This window comes from Perca flavescens, chromosome 1 (assembly GCF_004354835.1).
Source record: "Perca flavescens isolate YP-PL-M2 chromosome 1, PFLA_1.0, whole genome shotgun sequence".
Classification (NCBI taxonomy): Eukaryota; Metazoa; Chordata; class Actinopteri; order Perciformes; family Percidae; genus Perca; species Perca flavescens.
Window position 1 is genome coordinate 20,818,540 of NC_041331.1, and position 18,977 is coordinate 20,837,516.

Below are 18,977 nucleotides of genomic sequence, written 5' to 3' on the forward strand. Positions count from 1 at the left end.
ATGCAAAACTGTAAGTAAAACCACTTATTCAGAAGGTGTCAACGAGGTGAAATCTTTTATAACTTGTGTGTAATCAAACTATGGTAAGTGTTCCAACCCCAAATTCACAAAATACATCAGATTTTACAATTTTGTTAGATTGCAATTAGCTCGAATTAAAAAAAAAAAAATTGAAAAATTAAGTGTTGACATGAAAAGGACACTGGTATCAAAATGAATTCAACCTTAAAGTCAACTTTAAATTAAAGTTATCTATTCTTGTTTAGAAAACTGTAAAGAATAGCCTATTCATAGTATAGAGGATTAGGATTGGCACAAAATTATGAAGTCTATGATACAGCAAGACATGAGCCAAGGCTTTGTTAGGGATTCACTGCACCTTTTCCCTCAAAGTCCCTTGATTTAGTCCTTTCTCCTTTTCTTCCTCTCTCCATCTCTCTCATTGCCTTCCTCCCTCTATCTGGGCCCGCTGTAAGGATGTGCTAGTGCTAGGTGGCAGTTCTTTATTGTAGGGTTCTATATGAGTGTATGTGTTTTGTGTGTGTGTGTGTGTGTGTGTGTGTGTGTGTGTGTGTGTGTGTGTGTGTGTGTGTGTGTGTGTGTGCGGCTGATAAGACCCAGGGAGAAGAGCCAGCGTGCCGACATATTCTTGCCACCACGGTTATCGCCCGTCGCAGCTGTGCCTGAGCTCTGCGACATCTGCTCCCTCACAGGAAGCCTATGCTGCAGCTCACAACACCTCACACACACATGCACATGCACGAAAACACATTACTACTGCTTCTTTTCCATACAGTGTGAACATATTGCTGGATACACACACACACACACACACACACACACACACATACGGTTACATCAGGTAAACTACTTGAGAGAAAGAGCTGTGTTTACAGTTCACATTGACATATTTTGATTTCCTTAGTGTATGCATTTGTGCGTGTATGTGTGAGCGACAGATGCATGGGTTGGAGCACTGATACTGTACCAGAGTTCTACTGGGTTTTTATCACAGAATTACAGGGGGGATGCTTATGACTAAGCCTAATTATAGAGGCCCTATCGCTGCAACGTTCACAAAGCTCATTACTGCCAAGAGACGGCAGGCGCTGCAGGTAATTCACTACGTTGGGTATTAGTGGCTTACAGTTTCTACATATTTAGAGTCTCTAAAATTGAGCCTTTAATGTCTGATTCTTAATGCATCTCTCTCTCCTCAAACTCCTTGCTGAATCAAGTGAAGGTTTTCATTTTTACCTACAGGCACTACTTCAGTGTTTTCAGTGCTTTAAGAATCAATTACACGTTATATTCTCTTCCCTTTTTCCTGAATGTCTTTCACGTATCCCTCATCCGTCTACAAAATACTCCCTTAAAGTTTTTGCTCTGTCATTCACCGTGATGCACCCTCATGACCTGCATGTGTATTATGAAGCCAATGAAGCTGAACTGTGAAACTCAAGAATCTAATTCTGTTCCTTGCAGCTGTATGGGGATGCCCAGAGGAAGACTCCCCACCCACTCAATGCTCTAAAAACCTCTTTCCCTTTACTTTCCAGTGCCATGGGACAAATGTGCTCCACTGGGCTTGTTAACAATAATGACAAATTTATTTGTGCTTGACAGCTTATGTGAGGACCATATTCCAAGAGACAAGAGAACGCTGTTGAGAGAAATTACACTTCATGGTGGCCAATTTAATCCTGATTCAGGATTGAATTTGATCTCTAAAGTGAGTGTGTTTAATATAAAATAAATATAATAAATACAATACAGTAAATGGTTAAATGCACTGGGAAACAAACCTTAGATCATTTTACACATAATTGCTTTGGAGAAGAAAACTCATTTAGATGGCAATGTTTGATGTCATTCTAACCTTGAAACCTCAGCTTCAATCATCAAATAACAGGTCTACTCACAAGATGAAGAAACCTCACATTGCCCCTATAGCATGCGGCGTTAAGTCAACACAAACTGATTATCTGTCAATCACTCCCTCTTAATGAGCAGACCTGACAGCTGTGGGACGCTCCATCCCTCATCATAGTAACACACTGCCAAAAGATTTCATGAAACAGGTTCTTTAGATGACAAGCTCCTACCTTCACTACATCTGTAGTAGCTGCTAGTTGCCAGGTTTAGATCATGCTGGGGTCTGTGGGCAGTGTGTTTATTCCTCAGCTCTCTGTGGCTGATCAGTGTGACCGTGGGAACACATGGAGCACAAGCTGGGGTAGAGGAAGCCCCAGCTCTCAGGTCGGCCTTCTTCTGGCGCTCCAAATGGACTTTGGCAGACATGTTCAGTCCTTCAAATCTCCACTGCTAAGACCTCCAATTTCTTTGTGAGGTGAAGGGACTCAAGCTTAGGTGACACACTGTTTGTGTAAAGCACTATATGCACATTGGCAGATCTATAGGTCCAAGCAGTGTAGGAAAGACAATCAGTATTAAAAATCTAAAATGCTAAAGGGCTTTCCTACTGGACCTTCTCTTGCATGCTGTTCCTCATAATATTCAGCCAGTTTGATGTTGTTGTCCATGTAGATCATTGTATGAACCTCTGAACAGCCATGCAAGGAACTGTCTGTTGTTAAAGCTCCAAACTGAAAAAACAAGAGGTTGCTTCCTCTTCTTCTTTCAGCTCTTCATTAAAAACTGTGATCCGTGTTGTATTATTCCTTGATTCCTCTGGTATTTTTTCTTTGCTTCACGTCTGCATACAACTGAAAAAATTATAGTTTTATGTTGACAGCCACGAGTAACTGCCTGCTGTCCTCAGCTCCAAGTCTCTTTTGCTGTCCCCTTTAGATGTAATTGGCACGTCTCGTGTTCACGTCTACCTTTCTTTCTTGTTTTCCGTTCATCTGGTTCCCTCAATCTCTCTTCGTACCTTTCCAGCAGAGTGTGCATGAGAGAGTGCGTATTTGTCAGTGGCAGGTCAGCTTGTCTCGTGGCTCTGGCTGAGGGGCTGTGCTCTCATCGGAACCCTCCTCCTCCCCTGCCTGCCACTGCCGCTCAAAAGAGAAGTGTGTGTTAGTTAGTTTGTGTGTGTGTGTTTTTGCGTGTTGCAGGACTGCAGCCCCTGGGGAGGCCAGGCAGCAGAACTGGTTGCGGTGATAGCAGACAGCAGCAGGCAGAAGGACCTGGGTCTCCATCTGGGCTTCCTCTGTCAGGAACCAGCTGTGTCTGTGGCCAGCAGCCACTCCTCCCCTCCTTGCATCCTTCCCTCCTTGCATCACCTGTTCTAACCCCTCTTCCCTCCTTCCCATGATCCTTTGCTTCTGTACACCTTGCTTAATGCTTAACCATTATAACACTTTCTGTTGTCCCATCTTCAAAAACTCATCCTTCTTGTCCATCCATCTGCTCATCTTTAGTGTTATTGTTAGGCTCTTTTTCGCTAACATCCATCTTTGGCATTTGTTGTGTGCATGATAGTTCGCAGTAAAGTGCAACAGGAAGTACAGGCAATGGTTTTGTGGTTAAATGATAATGAATGATGATAGTACATGATATTTGCATCTCACAGTTCACCAAAGCTAAACTACGTGAAGGTTGATTGCAGCAATTTCATGTAACTTAACTGAATTTGGTATACAATTTTGCGGCATAAATGCTGATGTGATCACATACTGTAGGCTACTTGGAACACCAATATTTTGCATATAATTTTAACATCCACATCTTTTATCTAGTATAGTCATCATACACCATACATCTCACATTAACTTCTAATAGACACAATGTCTCTCTATACGAGATAGTTTGCAAATAACTGCATGCACCAAAGTTGTCAGTTTAAAGTGGAATTTAAAATGTTCCTGTGCTTCCCCTAATCCTGAAAGCTGGCGGGAGTAGGATTGAACAACTCTCCATTGCGCTGTTTCCATTGTTTTTCCTGGCAAATGTAAGTCCAATATTTATTGGACTTTTAGCCCTGGTTTGTTCAACCAACTACAGAGAAAAATATCTGGGCTGAGCTTGTTATATGACTGACTTCCTTCACAAGCTACTTTGGCTCTCAGTCATTTTGTGTTGGACAGAGCCGTGAGACTTAACCTTTCAGATATTCAAGATAGAAATTCAAAACAACTAGCTAAAAGAGCCCAAAAGCTGCATAAAACTGCAAAGCTGGCCATTCCATTTGCCTGAGTTGTATGCTATTAATGACCATATTGTTAAAATTAACAATAATTCACACATTTTTAATATTAAAAGAAAAAGAGTGTCTTTGAGGTAAGGAGAAGTGTAACTTTTACAGTAAAGTAGCTAGCAAAGAAAACATTTAAAAAATCCAAATTAATATCTAGCACAACACTGCAAAAGCAGTTACATTGAAAAAAACTACTTTCCATTCAAACATAATTTCTATTCTCACCCACTCGATGTTTACTTCTCATTTCACACATTCCAGATAAACAGAGACTTTTCCCTTCAAAGTCATTCCGATGAAATAGACAAAAATTAGGGGCCAAGGTAGTTTCTTTGATCATGTAATTTTAACTTTTTTATTTGATCTGGCACTTCATTCAACCCCCTAGCACACTACACCATGTGGGTGACAGTAAGCAGTCAGCTCTAAATAGAGTAAAAGCACGCCTGTTCTGGAAAAAGACAGAAAGAAACTCTGCTATTTTACATTTACAATCAAAGATGCTAAAGTAAACTATGCAAGCTTGAACAGCTGAAAGGGACTTTCATGTGAAACTCTAGCAACATTGTAGCCATCACCCTCTTGACCTCCGACCCCACAGGACTCAACCCCTAACCCAGACGGAGTGGTCTGTGCATTCACACATACGCACTTTACCACATACTTTTGGTGGAGCAAGTAGTGTGCTGATGAGAGAAGTGAGAGGGGATGTGAGTACACAGATGTGCCAAGAGCCTGGTGGAAACCAACACATATGGTCATCAGCAGAGAGGAAGTGAGAGAAACTCATGTTGCTGTCTTTGGGCGTGGAGGACGGAGAGAAAGAGAGAGAGGGGGGTGGAGAGCTGATTTCTCTATAAACCCACAGTGGATACAGCAAAGAAAATGTAGGTGCTTTTTTATTTTCAACAAGCTAATATGATTTCCCAAAAAGTGTTCATGCATAAGACATTCACATTTTGTCAATATAAATGCCAATAATAGTGAAATCAAAGTGCGAATTATATTTTATTTGAATCACCAGAGCAACTGATTACATTTAGGCATGGGCTATTTTTGTGTTAAGTGGGCGAGCCCTGTAACTACAGTAGTAGTCAGCAAAATGAGAATGAAACATACGGTTATCGCAGTATATGAACCGCGTGAGAACACATCAGGTGGTAGGGCAGGGGGAGAGTGGATGTTCATTACAGGTTTGGGAACAGACGACAAGATACAGGTGCAGATAATGGGGTAAGTCAGAAAAATGGCAAAATGAAGGGCATACTGACTCGAGGACGGATAGTTTTAACCTCACTTGATTGGATGATGGGAACCAAGAGGGATTTATCTAGACAGTTTTAAACTGATTAGATAATTGTGGGAGGAGGACAAGGATATGAACGGAAAGAGCACAGAGGCGTAGTTAAACTAATTAAAGGGAGCAAAGAATGGCAGAGTAAAAGCAACAGATTTGGGAATGAAGTGATTAAATGCACGCTAAGCCCCATATAAGCTACAAATTAAAAACTCAAAAGTTATTTCATTTACTTTCAACATGGCATTGGGTAGAAGAAAATATTTTCTCCAAATCTTATACCTATACTTACTTGTGAATGTAGTTTGTGACGATGATGTAACCCCTCCATAACTCCCCACACTTTTGCCCATATGGGAGGTTATATGTACATAAGCATAATGCAATAAAAGGCTGAAAACTGATTTTTTTTCTTTTTTAAAGACAATGTTTTGGGCATTTTAGGCCTTTATTTTATATAGGACAGCTGAAGACATGAAAGGGGAAAGAGAGGGGGAACGACATGCAGCCATGGGCCACAGGTCGGAGTCAAACCCGCGGCCGCTGCGTTGAGAAGTAAACCTCTATATATGGGCGCCTGCTCCACCAGGTGAGCTACCCAGGCACCCCGGATATTTTTTTAAACTAATCTTTATTATATCAGATTTAAATCCTGCATTGCAAAAAGGCAAGATTTTTGCTGTATGTATTTTGTTGCCTGTGTATCCCAACCTGCTTGCCTGAAAAACACACAAACACAAACATATACACACACGCACGCACGCACGCACGCACGCACGCACGCACACACACACACACACACACAATTTACCTGTTATAGAAGCCTTGCTCTTTTGCCCCCCTCCCCTCAGATGTTGGCAGGTATAAAATGAGTTTTTGGGGAGAGAGAGATAATGATTCCCCCATAATCACCAGAGGCCAGCTCTGGTTCTGGCAGGTGCTATCACAGTGGCGACCCAGTGGTGCCTTCTCCCCTGAGATAAGGTCAGGGGGATGACGTGAGGGAGGATTGGTGGAGGGAGGAGCAGGGGAGGAGAGAACAGGGCAGAGGGGGGCAAAACGTGTGTTGCAGGCGGGCGGCTAGCCTTGGCTTATCTCCCCCCAGCGGCTGCTGCTACTGGCTCCCAGATGCGGCGGGCCAGAGCAGCCGTGTCAGAGAGATCCCTCTATCAGCGACACACAGACACCCCTCGCAAAATACAAACCAGCAGGAGGACACACCAGGACTTCATTACCTCTTTAAAACTTCAATCAGCATGCAGAAGAGAAGCTAAATAATCGGCAACTTTGTTTGTATATCGGAAAAGCATCAAATCTATCTTTCTTGCTTTCTAACTAGGTTATTAATTGTCATACCAGCACAATTTCCTAACATTGATGGAGAACAAGTTTTTCTCCATTATGAATGTAAACACCTACAGAGTTCTTTCAGCATGTTGGTCAGAGGGTAGACCAGATGCAACTTTTCACCTTGTACAGCGAAAGCAAAGCATGTGAAAGTCAGCGGTTGGGACGGCTGGCGTCTGCCGGCTGGTGGCGCAAAGCAGCCATATGGTGAAGCGTCTTGCCTGCCTGCGAGACACCTGGTCACCACTAACCAGCTGAACTCTTCAACTCCGCAGCTGTCCTTATAGCACTTCGAGCCAACACATACTCCACTGTTGTACAAATTGTAAAGGTTCTGAAAGGTTTTGCTTCTAATACATCTGAAGTGATCGCTTGCAAATTGACTGTACACATTTAGAAGCTGCAGAAACTTCAGAAAACACAGCTATGGAATAACTTGAAACTTGAAACTAACAGTGCTATAACTGTGAGGGTGATTTACTTTTTATAACAGTCGAAACCTCACAAATGTTAACATACTTTGCATACGCTATATCGACAACGATTCATTTAGGGGATTGCTCCGCCGGATCTCCCTCATTTTCGGCCAAATGTCCGTTACCTTCCACTTTCTTCGTGTTGGCATTCTAAACTCCGGTCGGTTTATGAGGACTATGGTTAACTGCTCTCAGATCTCTGTAGGGTAAATCCAGACAGCTAGCTAGACTATCTGTCGAATCTGAGTTTTCTGTTGCATGACTAAATCAACTTTTGAATGTACACATGTTCCACCAAAACAAGTTCTTTCCTGAGGCTATTTTGCAGAGGCACCATTCTTGCGGATTGTGATTGGTTTCAAGAAAGGCCAAAAAACCATTGCACGTTTTTTCCTATCCCAGACAGAGATGTTCACAAGTCATTTTTTGGAAGTCCAAGTCGAGTCTCAAGTCTTTGAGCTCGAGTCCAAGTCAAGTCTCAAGTCCCTGGCCATCTGATCTGTCCCTAACACTGCATTGTTAAATCTTATGAATTCAAAGCATGTCCTGTAGCTACCATCCAGACAGTACAGTATCAAAATCAGTTGTAGGATAACTTTATGGGGTCTACTTAACACATCCCTCTAGCCCTCGGACCTTTTGAAATATTAACCTAAGTCTGTCACGTCATATGGATACATCTATAAAGATACAATTTGGCTGTTCCCATCCTTAGCACAACACTTTGCGATGGTTAGCTTGTTACCTGTGACGAATATGCTAAATGTAACGTCTCTTTCACTTAAAAAAATGTCTGATGTCGAAGTGGAAATCAAGAGAATAGTGGCAGTGCCACACCAGTTACAGAACAACATGCATCTCAGTGTCAATCAAAATTACGCCCAATAAGCAGTTTGAACTCACTGATATAATGCCATTTATTTTCTAAGTGTTAGTACGCTCAGAGAAACTGAGTCCAGCGCGAGGGAGATCCGACTCAGAGGAGGAGAGGTTAGTGAGGCCAGTGTCTCCACGGCAGGAAACCGTGCGCACAGATCCGCTGCGCCACGCATGGATGAAATAATGAAATAGTAAATAGGACTACAGTAACAGAAATATGTGCAGAAGACAATCAAGACGGCCCAGTGTTTGGTGGACCGGGGTACACCTTGTTCACTTAATAGCCTACAGATCATCCACGGGATCAATTACGCATCATATGAGTTGCCCACCCGACACAGCGTTTGTTCCTGGGGAGATGGATCCGTGCGTCCCGCCTCAGCAACTACTAACTATAAAGATACAATTGGCCTGTTCCCAGCATTAGCACAACACTTTGCGATGGTTAGCTTGTTACCTGTGACGATGTATGCTAAATTTAACGTCTCTTTCACATTAGCAAGTGACTGACCTATTTGGGTGTGTTTTGATGTGTGATATGTGAGTGTGCGCACATAGGCATAGCGCATGCATTACGTTGCACATTATGGCAAAGGGCAGGGGACATGCAGCTCGTCATATGTTTCCCCAACGTATATGCGCCAATAAAAGAAAAATAGAAATACATGAATAAATTTAGATTTAAAAAAGCAATAATTGCATGAAAACAGGTTGTTGACGAGTCTTGAAGCTCGAGTCCGAGTCAATTCTGAAGTCTTTTGGGTCAAGTCGCAAGTCAAGTCGCAAGTCTTTTGGGTCGATCGAGTTGCAAGTCAAGTCTGAAGTCAGCTGTTTGTGCGACTTAAGTGCAACTCGAGTCCGGGTCTCAGACTTGAGTCCCCATCTCTGATCCCGGAGTGCTGTATGGACTAGCCAGACCTTCCTTCGCAGCGCTGTGGAGGAAGGTCTGGCAATGCGAGATGATAATTTGGCTAAATAAACCAAATAAATTCACCTCTAAATTATTTGAATTATCTCAGAAAGATTTTGAATGATTATTTTGTACACTAGAATAAGACTATGAAGAAAGGACATTGTTATAATAGCTTTCACAATACTACGACGGAGCATTAAGGCCACATCAAGGAAAAAAACAATTAAGGAGGAAGATTTTTTATTTATTTTGCATTTTGAGAATAAAGTCAAAATGTCGAGAATAAAGTAGAAAATACCATTTCGAGAATAAAGTCGACATGTCAAGAAAAAACTTGATATTTCAAGAATCAAGAATCAAGTTTTGAGAATAAACCAAACTACTTTCTTTATCCATAGTCTTCTACAAAATGCCTTGTGAAGGCCTATATGAACTTGTGAAATTATACTTCAGAATCGGTTTTAATGACAAGGAAATTCTTTCTCTTTTAGCGCATAAACACAGTATGGTGATATGTGTGTTCAGAAGGAGAAACCACACAAATTGGAAGAGGTGGCCGTATTCCTGCAAACTGAAATAGCTTCTAATGGACAGATGCAAGGGTAGGCTATCAATGGTTTCACCTATGCGCAATACAGAGAGGACATGTTCCATCACAAGACACAATAAGACAATTGATCAAATTGTTTGGTCCTGAGGGATTGGAGCTCAGGCGAGCGTGGCACTCCAAGGATGTAACCCATATCTATGATGTTGCCTACGGACAGTCGCTCTAATGTAATTAAGTGATAAAGGAGTTGAATTTATTCTCATAATTTCAACTTTAATCTCGACATTTCAACATTATTCTCGAAATGGTACTTCAACTTTATTCTCGTCATGTTGACTTAATTCTCGAAATGCAAAATAAATAAAAAATCTTCCTCCTTAATTTTTTTCCCTTGATGTGGCCCTAATGCTCCATCGTACAATACTCTTAAAGATTACGTTTCTGTTTGGATGGTGCAAAATAAAAAGATGATGCAGTCCACAGAACTGATAGTTTCAATGATAACTTTTTATACTAAGGTCTCACTTAACTAGTTTCATTGTAAGCTTCAACAACATTTCATGGGATAGTTCACCATAGAATATTTAGGTGGCTAGAGTTTGTATTTGTTTCCATTTGCCCACAGTGAGACAGAATCAATAATAACCCTCAAGTGTCTCTTCCAGAGGGAGTTACTGCAATGAATTTGGACCAACATAAAGAAGAAGAGAAAACACTGTATCCACTGGCAACCTCCTTCTATCACTAGAAACCAGATAAGTCAGTTGAGGCTTGTTCACCTTCTCTCGCTGTGGTGTTTTTAGAATACACACCTGTTTGGCACAGACAGCGTCAGAAAAACCTCCAGATCTTAACAGAACTCTATAAGTTAAACCGTCCCCATCTGTCACAGTTGAGCTCCACACAGATGCACACTGAACGCCTCCTCTCTCTTATCCTTCATACAGCAGACTTGGCACTCATTCAAGAACTGTCAAAGCACACCTGCTAAATTAAGCCTGTTCTCATACTTGCACACACACACACACACACACACACACACACACGCACACCCACACACACACACACACACACACACAAACACACACACACACACACACACAAGTTCAGGAGTACGCAGCGTATACACACATGCAAAAATTTACACACATGACCATACACACACACACACACACACACACACACACACACACACACACACACACACACACTGCTATATGCTCACAGTGATATTACAGTACTAAAAACATTAATTCATTTTTCTAAACGATATTGGTGAAAATAATATACAAATGTGCAATTTACAGCAAAGATAAGACTGATGTTATAATCGAATCACAAACAATGTTTAAAACTGTTACTGTTTTTGTGTTTTTTAGACTCTTCTGGCTGCTTGACTACAGAAATGTATGAACGTATTTCTTTCATGCCTCTCTGGAAAAGGATATCTGACGGTTGATGACGGACTGATTAGATCAGAAAGGAAATGAAAAATGCAATGTGTTGCATTGAAGCTGATGTATTTATATGATAAAATGATATACGGCAGGTTTAATATGCCTCTGTCAAAACTAAGCCCATTTTACTGCCCTAAACTCTGATCTATTAATGCCCACCTCTCTTGACCCCCTTAAACCCAGCCTGGCCCCTCTCTTGTGGCCCATGGCATGCACAGCCGCTGAGCTGCTCTAAATAGGTGCCACTGTGAATTGGAGACAGATGGAAACGAAGGTTCCCTGCAGAGTGGTTCCCCTGCAGCTGTGCTGTGTACCCGGTGCCAGGGAGTGATGACAGCTCAGCAAGGGGGCACCCAGAGACATAGAAGACATCACCATCTCTGTCTCACTTCCTCACACACACACACACACACACAGGCTGTGCAAAGGTGCAAAGAGGAGGGGTGTTAGCTCCAATACCAGCCTCCAGGAATGTGAAAGTAGAGATTTAAGTGAGGAGACAAGCGATAGACTGCTATAACACATTTCCACTGCTCCATGGCAACCAATCAAACAGACACACTAGCACATGCCTAAAGACTGATACATTAAACATTAGCCCACTGCCCTCCTACTAATTAGCCTACTACAGTTTTTTTTTCTTCGATTGCTAAACGACAGTGAGCACAACTGGAGTGTGGATGTGCAAAAACTCTAAATACACAGCAGCAGTTCATGTGGACCAAACTCTAGTTTGTTTTTCACTACTTAAACACAGTTTTCAAAAGTCTACACACTTATCCCATGGCTTTAACCACAACTTGCACAGCATTGTAGATTTACAGCACTTTGTTCAACACACTGCTGTCAAAACTGTTAACCACACATTCAAAACAGAATGGATTTCAGTCTGGTGCCTATCAAACACTGCTGATTTCAGCTGAAAGCCTAAGCAGGTGTCTTGTTTTAGATTTGTTAGTGAACACATAATGTATATATAAGGAAAGCTCAAAAAGACTTTTTTTGGAAATAAAGAAACACCAAAAGAGCAAAGATACCAACATGTCCAGGTAAGATGTCTGAGGTTACATAGCTATAAAAAACATGGAAAACACTACATTTACTACAGTAAAACTGTGCACTTACTGTTTTTTATAAAGTAATGGAGGTGGAAGCAATGAAAACACCACATTCATTTGTATTTATATATGATGCAGGTACATGGCAAGAGAGGACACCCAATGTGATGATGAAAACTTGTCGCATGATACTGGAGAGAGGCAGGATTAGCCCCACAATTAAATTCGTTGTTACTAATACGTACCTTAAGTTTGTAACTTTTATTCCCAGTAATTACATAAATCACTACAGACAAAATAAAAATATATATATATATCAATTGAAGCAAACTGCAGATTTTCATTCCTTCTTGTTTACATAAAAAACTGATATGTTATAAAACATATCATGTGAAAGAATTTCACTCTTTAAAAATATGTGTAAAGTCACATACATTTTTCAAACTGTAAAGATTGAAAGTTTCTAATATTGGTGTTTAATTCTAGAGTTGTGTTGTTTGGAATGAGTTTTGCAGGTGATGTGAATTGTTTAGTTCAGGTGACTGTTGGTAATGCAGACTGTGGTTTGAGTTTTGCAAATGTGGCTTCAGTTGTGACCAGTGTCGTTTAGCAATTGAAAAAAACCCTGTAATACTAATTAAATGGGAAATGAAGTGAGGTGTACAGTGCTGGTCATTGTAGGAGTGTCAAATTGTGACTAGTACTACTTGTGATTAGTATTAGTGGCATTAGTAATAGTTTCCAACAATTGTGGACATTTTTTAGGAAATATGATTATTCTTATAAATATGCTTTTTGTTGCCGATAGTTACAGTATATGAGCAGATTGATACAACTGTCTGAACTGTCTGGTAAGTATGAAACTACAACCAGCAGCTGGTTACCTTAGTATAAAGATTAAAAACAGCGGTAGACAGCTAACCTGTCTCTGTCTAAAGGGTACAAAATCTGCCTACCAGCACCTCTTAAATCCCTCATTAAAACTCTAAGTCATATAACTACTTGTCATGCTACTAGCCAGTAAACAAACAATTGTAAAATGTGGTGAAGTCAACACTCCAAGATCTGTGAGACAGAACCATGCACTTTGATCAAGGTGTGTGTGTGCGTGTGTGTGTGTGTGTGTGTGTGTGTGTGTGTGTGTGTGTGTGTGTGTGTGTGTGTGTGTGTGTGTGTGTGTGTGTGTGAGAGAGAGAGAGAGAGAGAGAAAGAATGAGAGAGAGAGAGAGAGAGAGAAAAAGAGAGAGTGAATTTACCTGCAGCTAATTGGCCTTGTCTCGCAGTCTGACATATTGTGTTCAGGGTCATGTATATTTCATGAGAGGAGGCTTCCTGTAAAGGTCATTGTGGAATTTTCAAATGAAGAGACACCTGCTTTATTCATCACTGAGATTGTATGAATTATCAACTCTTTGCCTAAGTTTCAACTCTCTCTGTGGGGGAAATACAATAGTGGATGGTTTGGAGCCATCCACTCTATTGAACACAATCATTTTTTGCAATTACAAAGTACTGAAAATGATTATTCGCGTATTGTTTTGGAATTGTTGGAATCATCAGTGGTTACTGTTACTTTGAATTGTTTTGTGTTAATTTGTGTGTGTGTGTGTGTGTGTCACTTTGTGCTGAGAGAGAGAAACAGGGGGGAATGGGGTGAGATGTAGAAAGTGTCAGGGTGCTCCTGCTCATTAGAGCTGTATTTTACACAGAAGGGAGTCCAGGGAGTACTTCTCTTTGATCTGCTTTGCATAAACCAATCCAATCCAACACAGCTTGTGAAGAAAAATCAATTAAATTATCCTAAATTGGACTGACAGTGGACTCCAAAGTAGAACAGCAATCAATATTAAAGATGAAAAATGAAGCCAAAGGCCATCTCACTCCATTGATTTGCCATGAGAAGAGGAGGGATCTAGATATTATTGCCACATAGGAATATGAGCTATTGAGCTCCATAATGTTGTTATTGTCTCAGTATTGAAATGGATAGGCTGGAAGTGAGCATGAGCTGACAGTGCCAATTAAGGTTCACTGATCTGTAAACAGACCTGGATCAACCGTAGTTGCAAAAACTTTCTATACTTTGTTTTATTCTTCTTGAGAACCATATGATTGAGGTTTGCGTAGTCGGACAACATACAGATACATGTTCTGACATTCAAATACTCTACAACCACAGTATTCTATAGTCACTTCTGGGAAACTCATTTGCTGTGTCAGGTGAAAAATGGCAATCTAATACTTGAAAAAGTCATTACAGTATCTTAAGAATTACTCAACAGCAGAATTCATTAGTTGTAACTTGCTAAATTTGTTTTACTTGTATGGCTCGAGGGATGGAAATGTCAGTGGGTTAGCCTATCTTTTGCACACATATTCATGGCGCCACCACAAGGTTCACATTTGTGGTTTTAACTATTACATGGATTGCCATTCAATTTTCTTCAGCCATTCATGTTCCCCTCAAAATGAATTGTAATCACTTTGTTTATCCTTTAACTTGTTTGCTTCTCAACCCAGCTCAATCAAAGGTTCCTCTACCTTTAGAGTCACTACAACCACAGGTTACACATAATTTTCTGTATTTGACATGTGACGAAATAGAAAATGAGACATTGTGGTTTGGCAAGCAGCCAGCCTACAGTCTGAATGTAATTTACTGATCATCCACAGCGAGCTTAATTAGCCCTGGTGACTGCAGGCAGCCCTCCAGGAGTTTTTTCCTCACAGTGAAGCTGCATGATTCACACACCCTCTGAACAAAAGCTAGGCGCTATCTGATTGTAGGCCTCCCATTGTAGACACACACGCAAAACAACTTTGGAGCTACTGGAAGGCATAGTCCTCTTTTGGCGGAGGCTAGCCGTGTGTGCATGTGTATGCATATGTGTGAGCAGTCTGTCCTCTTTGATTAAGTCCGTTAAACATACTGTTCAGGTGTCATATAATTCTTTTTATTTGCTTTCTTTCTGACTCACTTCATCCTTCTCTGTCCTCTTTCCTCACTGCTGTACAACAGGACAGTAATGTAGCTCATGTCCCCCCACACGTTGGCTCAGAAGGCTAGCAGATGGATTGACAGACATTCGTACTAATCAGCAGACAGATGGATTGACCAACCATCAAAAGACAGGCAGATGTTCAGATAGTTAGACAGTGAGATGTAAATACACTTTGCGGTCATGTAGGACCAAAGCATAAAACATATCTTGTAATATCCCAGAGGGGTACAGCACATGATGTTTATCACGTTGGGGCTATTGGGTGTGTACAGTACTGCACTGGTGCTAAATCCAGGTAAACAGAGGAAGGAATAATCTCACCTGGTTCCACCTTGTCATGAAATGATGTCAAGTGTCTTGCAAAATCTTTAATGAACAAAAGGTGAGGTTAATGGGTTAAGGTTAAAGAGTTGTAACACTCAGTTGATCAAATCCTAACCTGATTGAGTAACTTCATGTTCCTTTTAATTCACCAGATATTTAGGAAATTTACTTTGATGAACTCAACATGTGAAGTAATAGTCTTCCTTTTTAGATTATTTCCTTCACATGCTCCATGTTAATACGTTAAGGTGTGTTCACACTGAATGCAAAGGTGGCCCGATTGAACACAAAGAAAACACACAATCAATAGTAAACCTCGTCCCTGAAGTATTTTGGTTTAGTGTCTGTCTGCGTTTATTTGTTAACCTAAATCAACTGAAACCAACACTGAGCTGTGAGCCACCAGTGGGTGGTTGGCGATGCAAGAGGATGCCAGGCTGGCCTCACCACTCAGTCAAGGGAGGCAACACTGCAGGAGATGAGTCAAACTCACCAGGGTGCAGCTAATGCCTGCATCCTTTCTTTGGTGTCGGCAATGACTATATGTTGGGGACTGTGGAGTAAGTTGTTGGTATAACTGCAAGGCTAAATCTTGATTAATTCCCTACACTCAACAACAAATTATTTCTCAGACTACTCCATCTGCTGTGACAAAAGGTGTGAGTTGATAAAGGATTCAGTCCATGTGGAGCAAATCTAATTCACCTGCAACATAATTCACCCAACCACTTTATGAACACAAAGAGACAAGAGGTAAAGGCAAAGTCTAGAGGTAAACAACAGTAAAAGCATAGGTGTTAAGATCAGGCCATATTTTAGCTGACTCACAAACATGCAAAACACACAATGCAAGTCGGTGCAAGTTGTTTGCTAGCTACAGCTAGTGGCAGCTGATGTACATTGTGTGTCATTGCGGAGTGCAAAAACACTTCCATGGTTAACTGCAAGTAAAGCAAGGCAAAAATGTGCTTATTATTCCTTCTGAATGCAACTTAAAATAGCACTTTCCTTAGAGATTGTGTGTCAAAGACTCTCATAATATTCATGGCCATTAGTGCTCAGAGAGGGAAGGCGCCCTTCAATGTCAACAGCCTTACATCCCCACCTCTCACTGTCCTCTCCTGCCTGTCAGCTTATCAGGACCCTGGCAGACACTCTGATCAGAGTTGCTAAGCGCTGCCTATGTTTGTTTGCTCCTTATCCCACCTTGTGGCATGGCATGCCCCGAGCCCCTCAGTGTACCCTGCATGGAGGAGAAAGATAAAACAAAAAAACTGCCATGAAGATTGCAGTCACAGAAGAGGCCGTCATCACTGGAGGAATCTGAGTGCCCTTCCCGGAGGAGAGGAGAGGAGAGGAGAGGAGAGGAGAGGAGAGGAGAGGAGAGGAGAGGAGAGGAGAGGAGAGGAGAGGAGACATTTGAATGTCATACAAAAAAACTTTTGTTTAGCTACAGTATGTCACTGATATTTTTGTCACAGGTGTGCCAGTTAATTGTTTGAAAGCTTTAACTGACTGATTGGCTGCCAGACACAGTTGCTTTCTGTTTTAGTTGTATTTGCCTGCAGGTGGGATGCAGTTTAAAGCTGGTGTACACAGCTGCCTGGTAATAGTAAGGTACGGCAGTGGGAGAGCATATAACTTGTTCAAGGGAATCATCCCTTTGGGGCTTACACCACATCTGGTGCCTTTTGGCTGGTAACATTTCTGCAATAGGATTTCTCTTAAATTCTTTATTGCCTGATGATTGGAGAGACATTTATATCTCTAAAAGCTCTAAAACAGTTGTTGTCAAACTGCTGTACACGTAACACTAAGCGCTAAGCAAAACCTAGTTGTACACCAATTGTGAAAAGCGAAAAAATAATTGGGTTCACCTAAATTATTCTACCTAAATTACTTAATTATTTTTAAAACTTTAATTTATCTAGCTTCTTATGCAAAGTTCACATATATCAATATTAGTATTAGTGGACATAGAATAAGATAAGAAAAACCTCTGGGGATCAACAAAGTCTAATGCTATCTAATGTTATCTAATCTGTATACATTATCATACATGTGTGCCCATCATGTATGAGATTCTTATGTTCAGAAGCCTACTTTTCTGTACCAGTACCAGTTCCAGTGATTATCAGCTCCTTGATTCATACCATCAGTGGCTCATTCATAAACTGCTCTGCTAAAGCTGACTAGTAACATCCTATTATATTCACTTACCTGTACACGGCGGCAATACAACTTTTCATATGATCATTCCAAAAGTACTTATCTGAGTGTTTTCTAATCTGCCACATCTAATGGTTGAGGTTTGGTTGCGTGTTGAAACAAATGTTTACCGTTGTTCAGATAGGATATAAAGCTTAAACTCCAATATTAAAGTCACACACTTTTCATAGTTTAGGAAGTGTTTGAACACATAACCAATGTTTTTCATTATTTTCGGTGAGGACGGCCTCCTACCGTGCATTGTGTCAAGCAATCTCCCTCATTATGTATGTAATATCTGTATTAAAGTACTCCCTATAGCTCTTAGCTATGTACTTCTTGGTAGGCAAAGCCGTGTCCAGAACTTTATGTCATGGTGAAGGTCAGAAGCAGAAGCAGGACAAAAAGATATACAGTAAAGAGACAGACAGTAAAAAAGGAGCTAGATAGGCATAGCCAAACAGAGCGAGGGAAACAGAAAGAGGAAGAGATGAGAGACAGCACAGTGCCCGGTGGAGGGAGAGGAGGAGGAGGCAGTGAGTAAATAGTCAGCGGCTCTAATAGGAATATCAAGCCAGTGAAAGGTAAACAGGCTTCTCCAGGCAGATACAAAGGGAATGTGGCGGCTTTGAGAGCGCTGGAGTGCCGGCACGCCACTGTGGCACTGCGATAACGGCCCCAGGCCTGCCTGCATCCCAGAGATAAGGCCGAGCACTGGCATGTGTCGCCCCTGATCCCAATTTCACAGTCAATATTCATCCAGCCCGACAAACAAGCAACATTTAAGATAAAAAATAAATATAGAGTCCTTCTGCTATTACCTCCTGTTTATTAATCTGCACACAGCACCCACTGCCTTTTAAACAGTAGTAAACACCCAGCCCGCCCCACCACACCCCCTCTTTCCCTCCTCCCTCTATCAAAACCCCCCTCCCCTTCTTCCAGGCACTCCACTCCTCCCAATCCTCTTGTCCTCATCTTTTCCATGTCTTTCTGCACATCTGGGGATTTGCATGGCTTCACTTATTCTTCTGCGATTGCCACAGGCCTGTGTGTCTCTGCATTTGTGTGTGAGTCTGCGTGAGTTGAGCACACCTGTGCATGCATGTGTACATGATATTGCTCCCAGGTGCCAAATGTGCATGTGTGCAATCTTTCTATTGCTAGCTGCAATAAGTGGGTTTGTGTTTAAGCATCTTTTCATGCAACATTTTTGTTCTTGCATGTTAACACAATTGAGTCAGGCCCAAACTTTAACCTTCTCTGTCTCCCTCTTAACATTCTCCTTCCCTCACCTGGCACCCACACTG

At 41.4% G+C, this 18,977-nt stretch overlaps 1 protein-coding gene across 1 annotated transcript in view; it reads right to left on the reverse strand.

The window, feature by feature from the left end:
- Window positions 1-2,180, reverse strand: part of cbfa2t3 (CBFA2/RUNX1 partner transcriptional co-repressor 3) — a 39,506-nt gene extending 37,326 nt beyond the window's left edge. The window contains exon 1 of the mRNA XM_028576890.1: window positions 2,106-2,180. The gene's annotated coding sequence lies outside the window, so the exon portion shown is untranslated. The remainder of the gene's footprint in view (window positions 1-2,105) is intronic.
- Window positions 2,181-18,977: the final 16,797 nt, after the last annotated feature.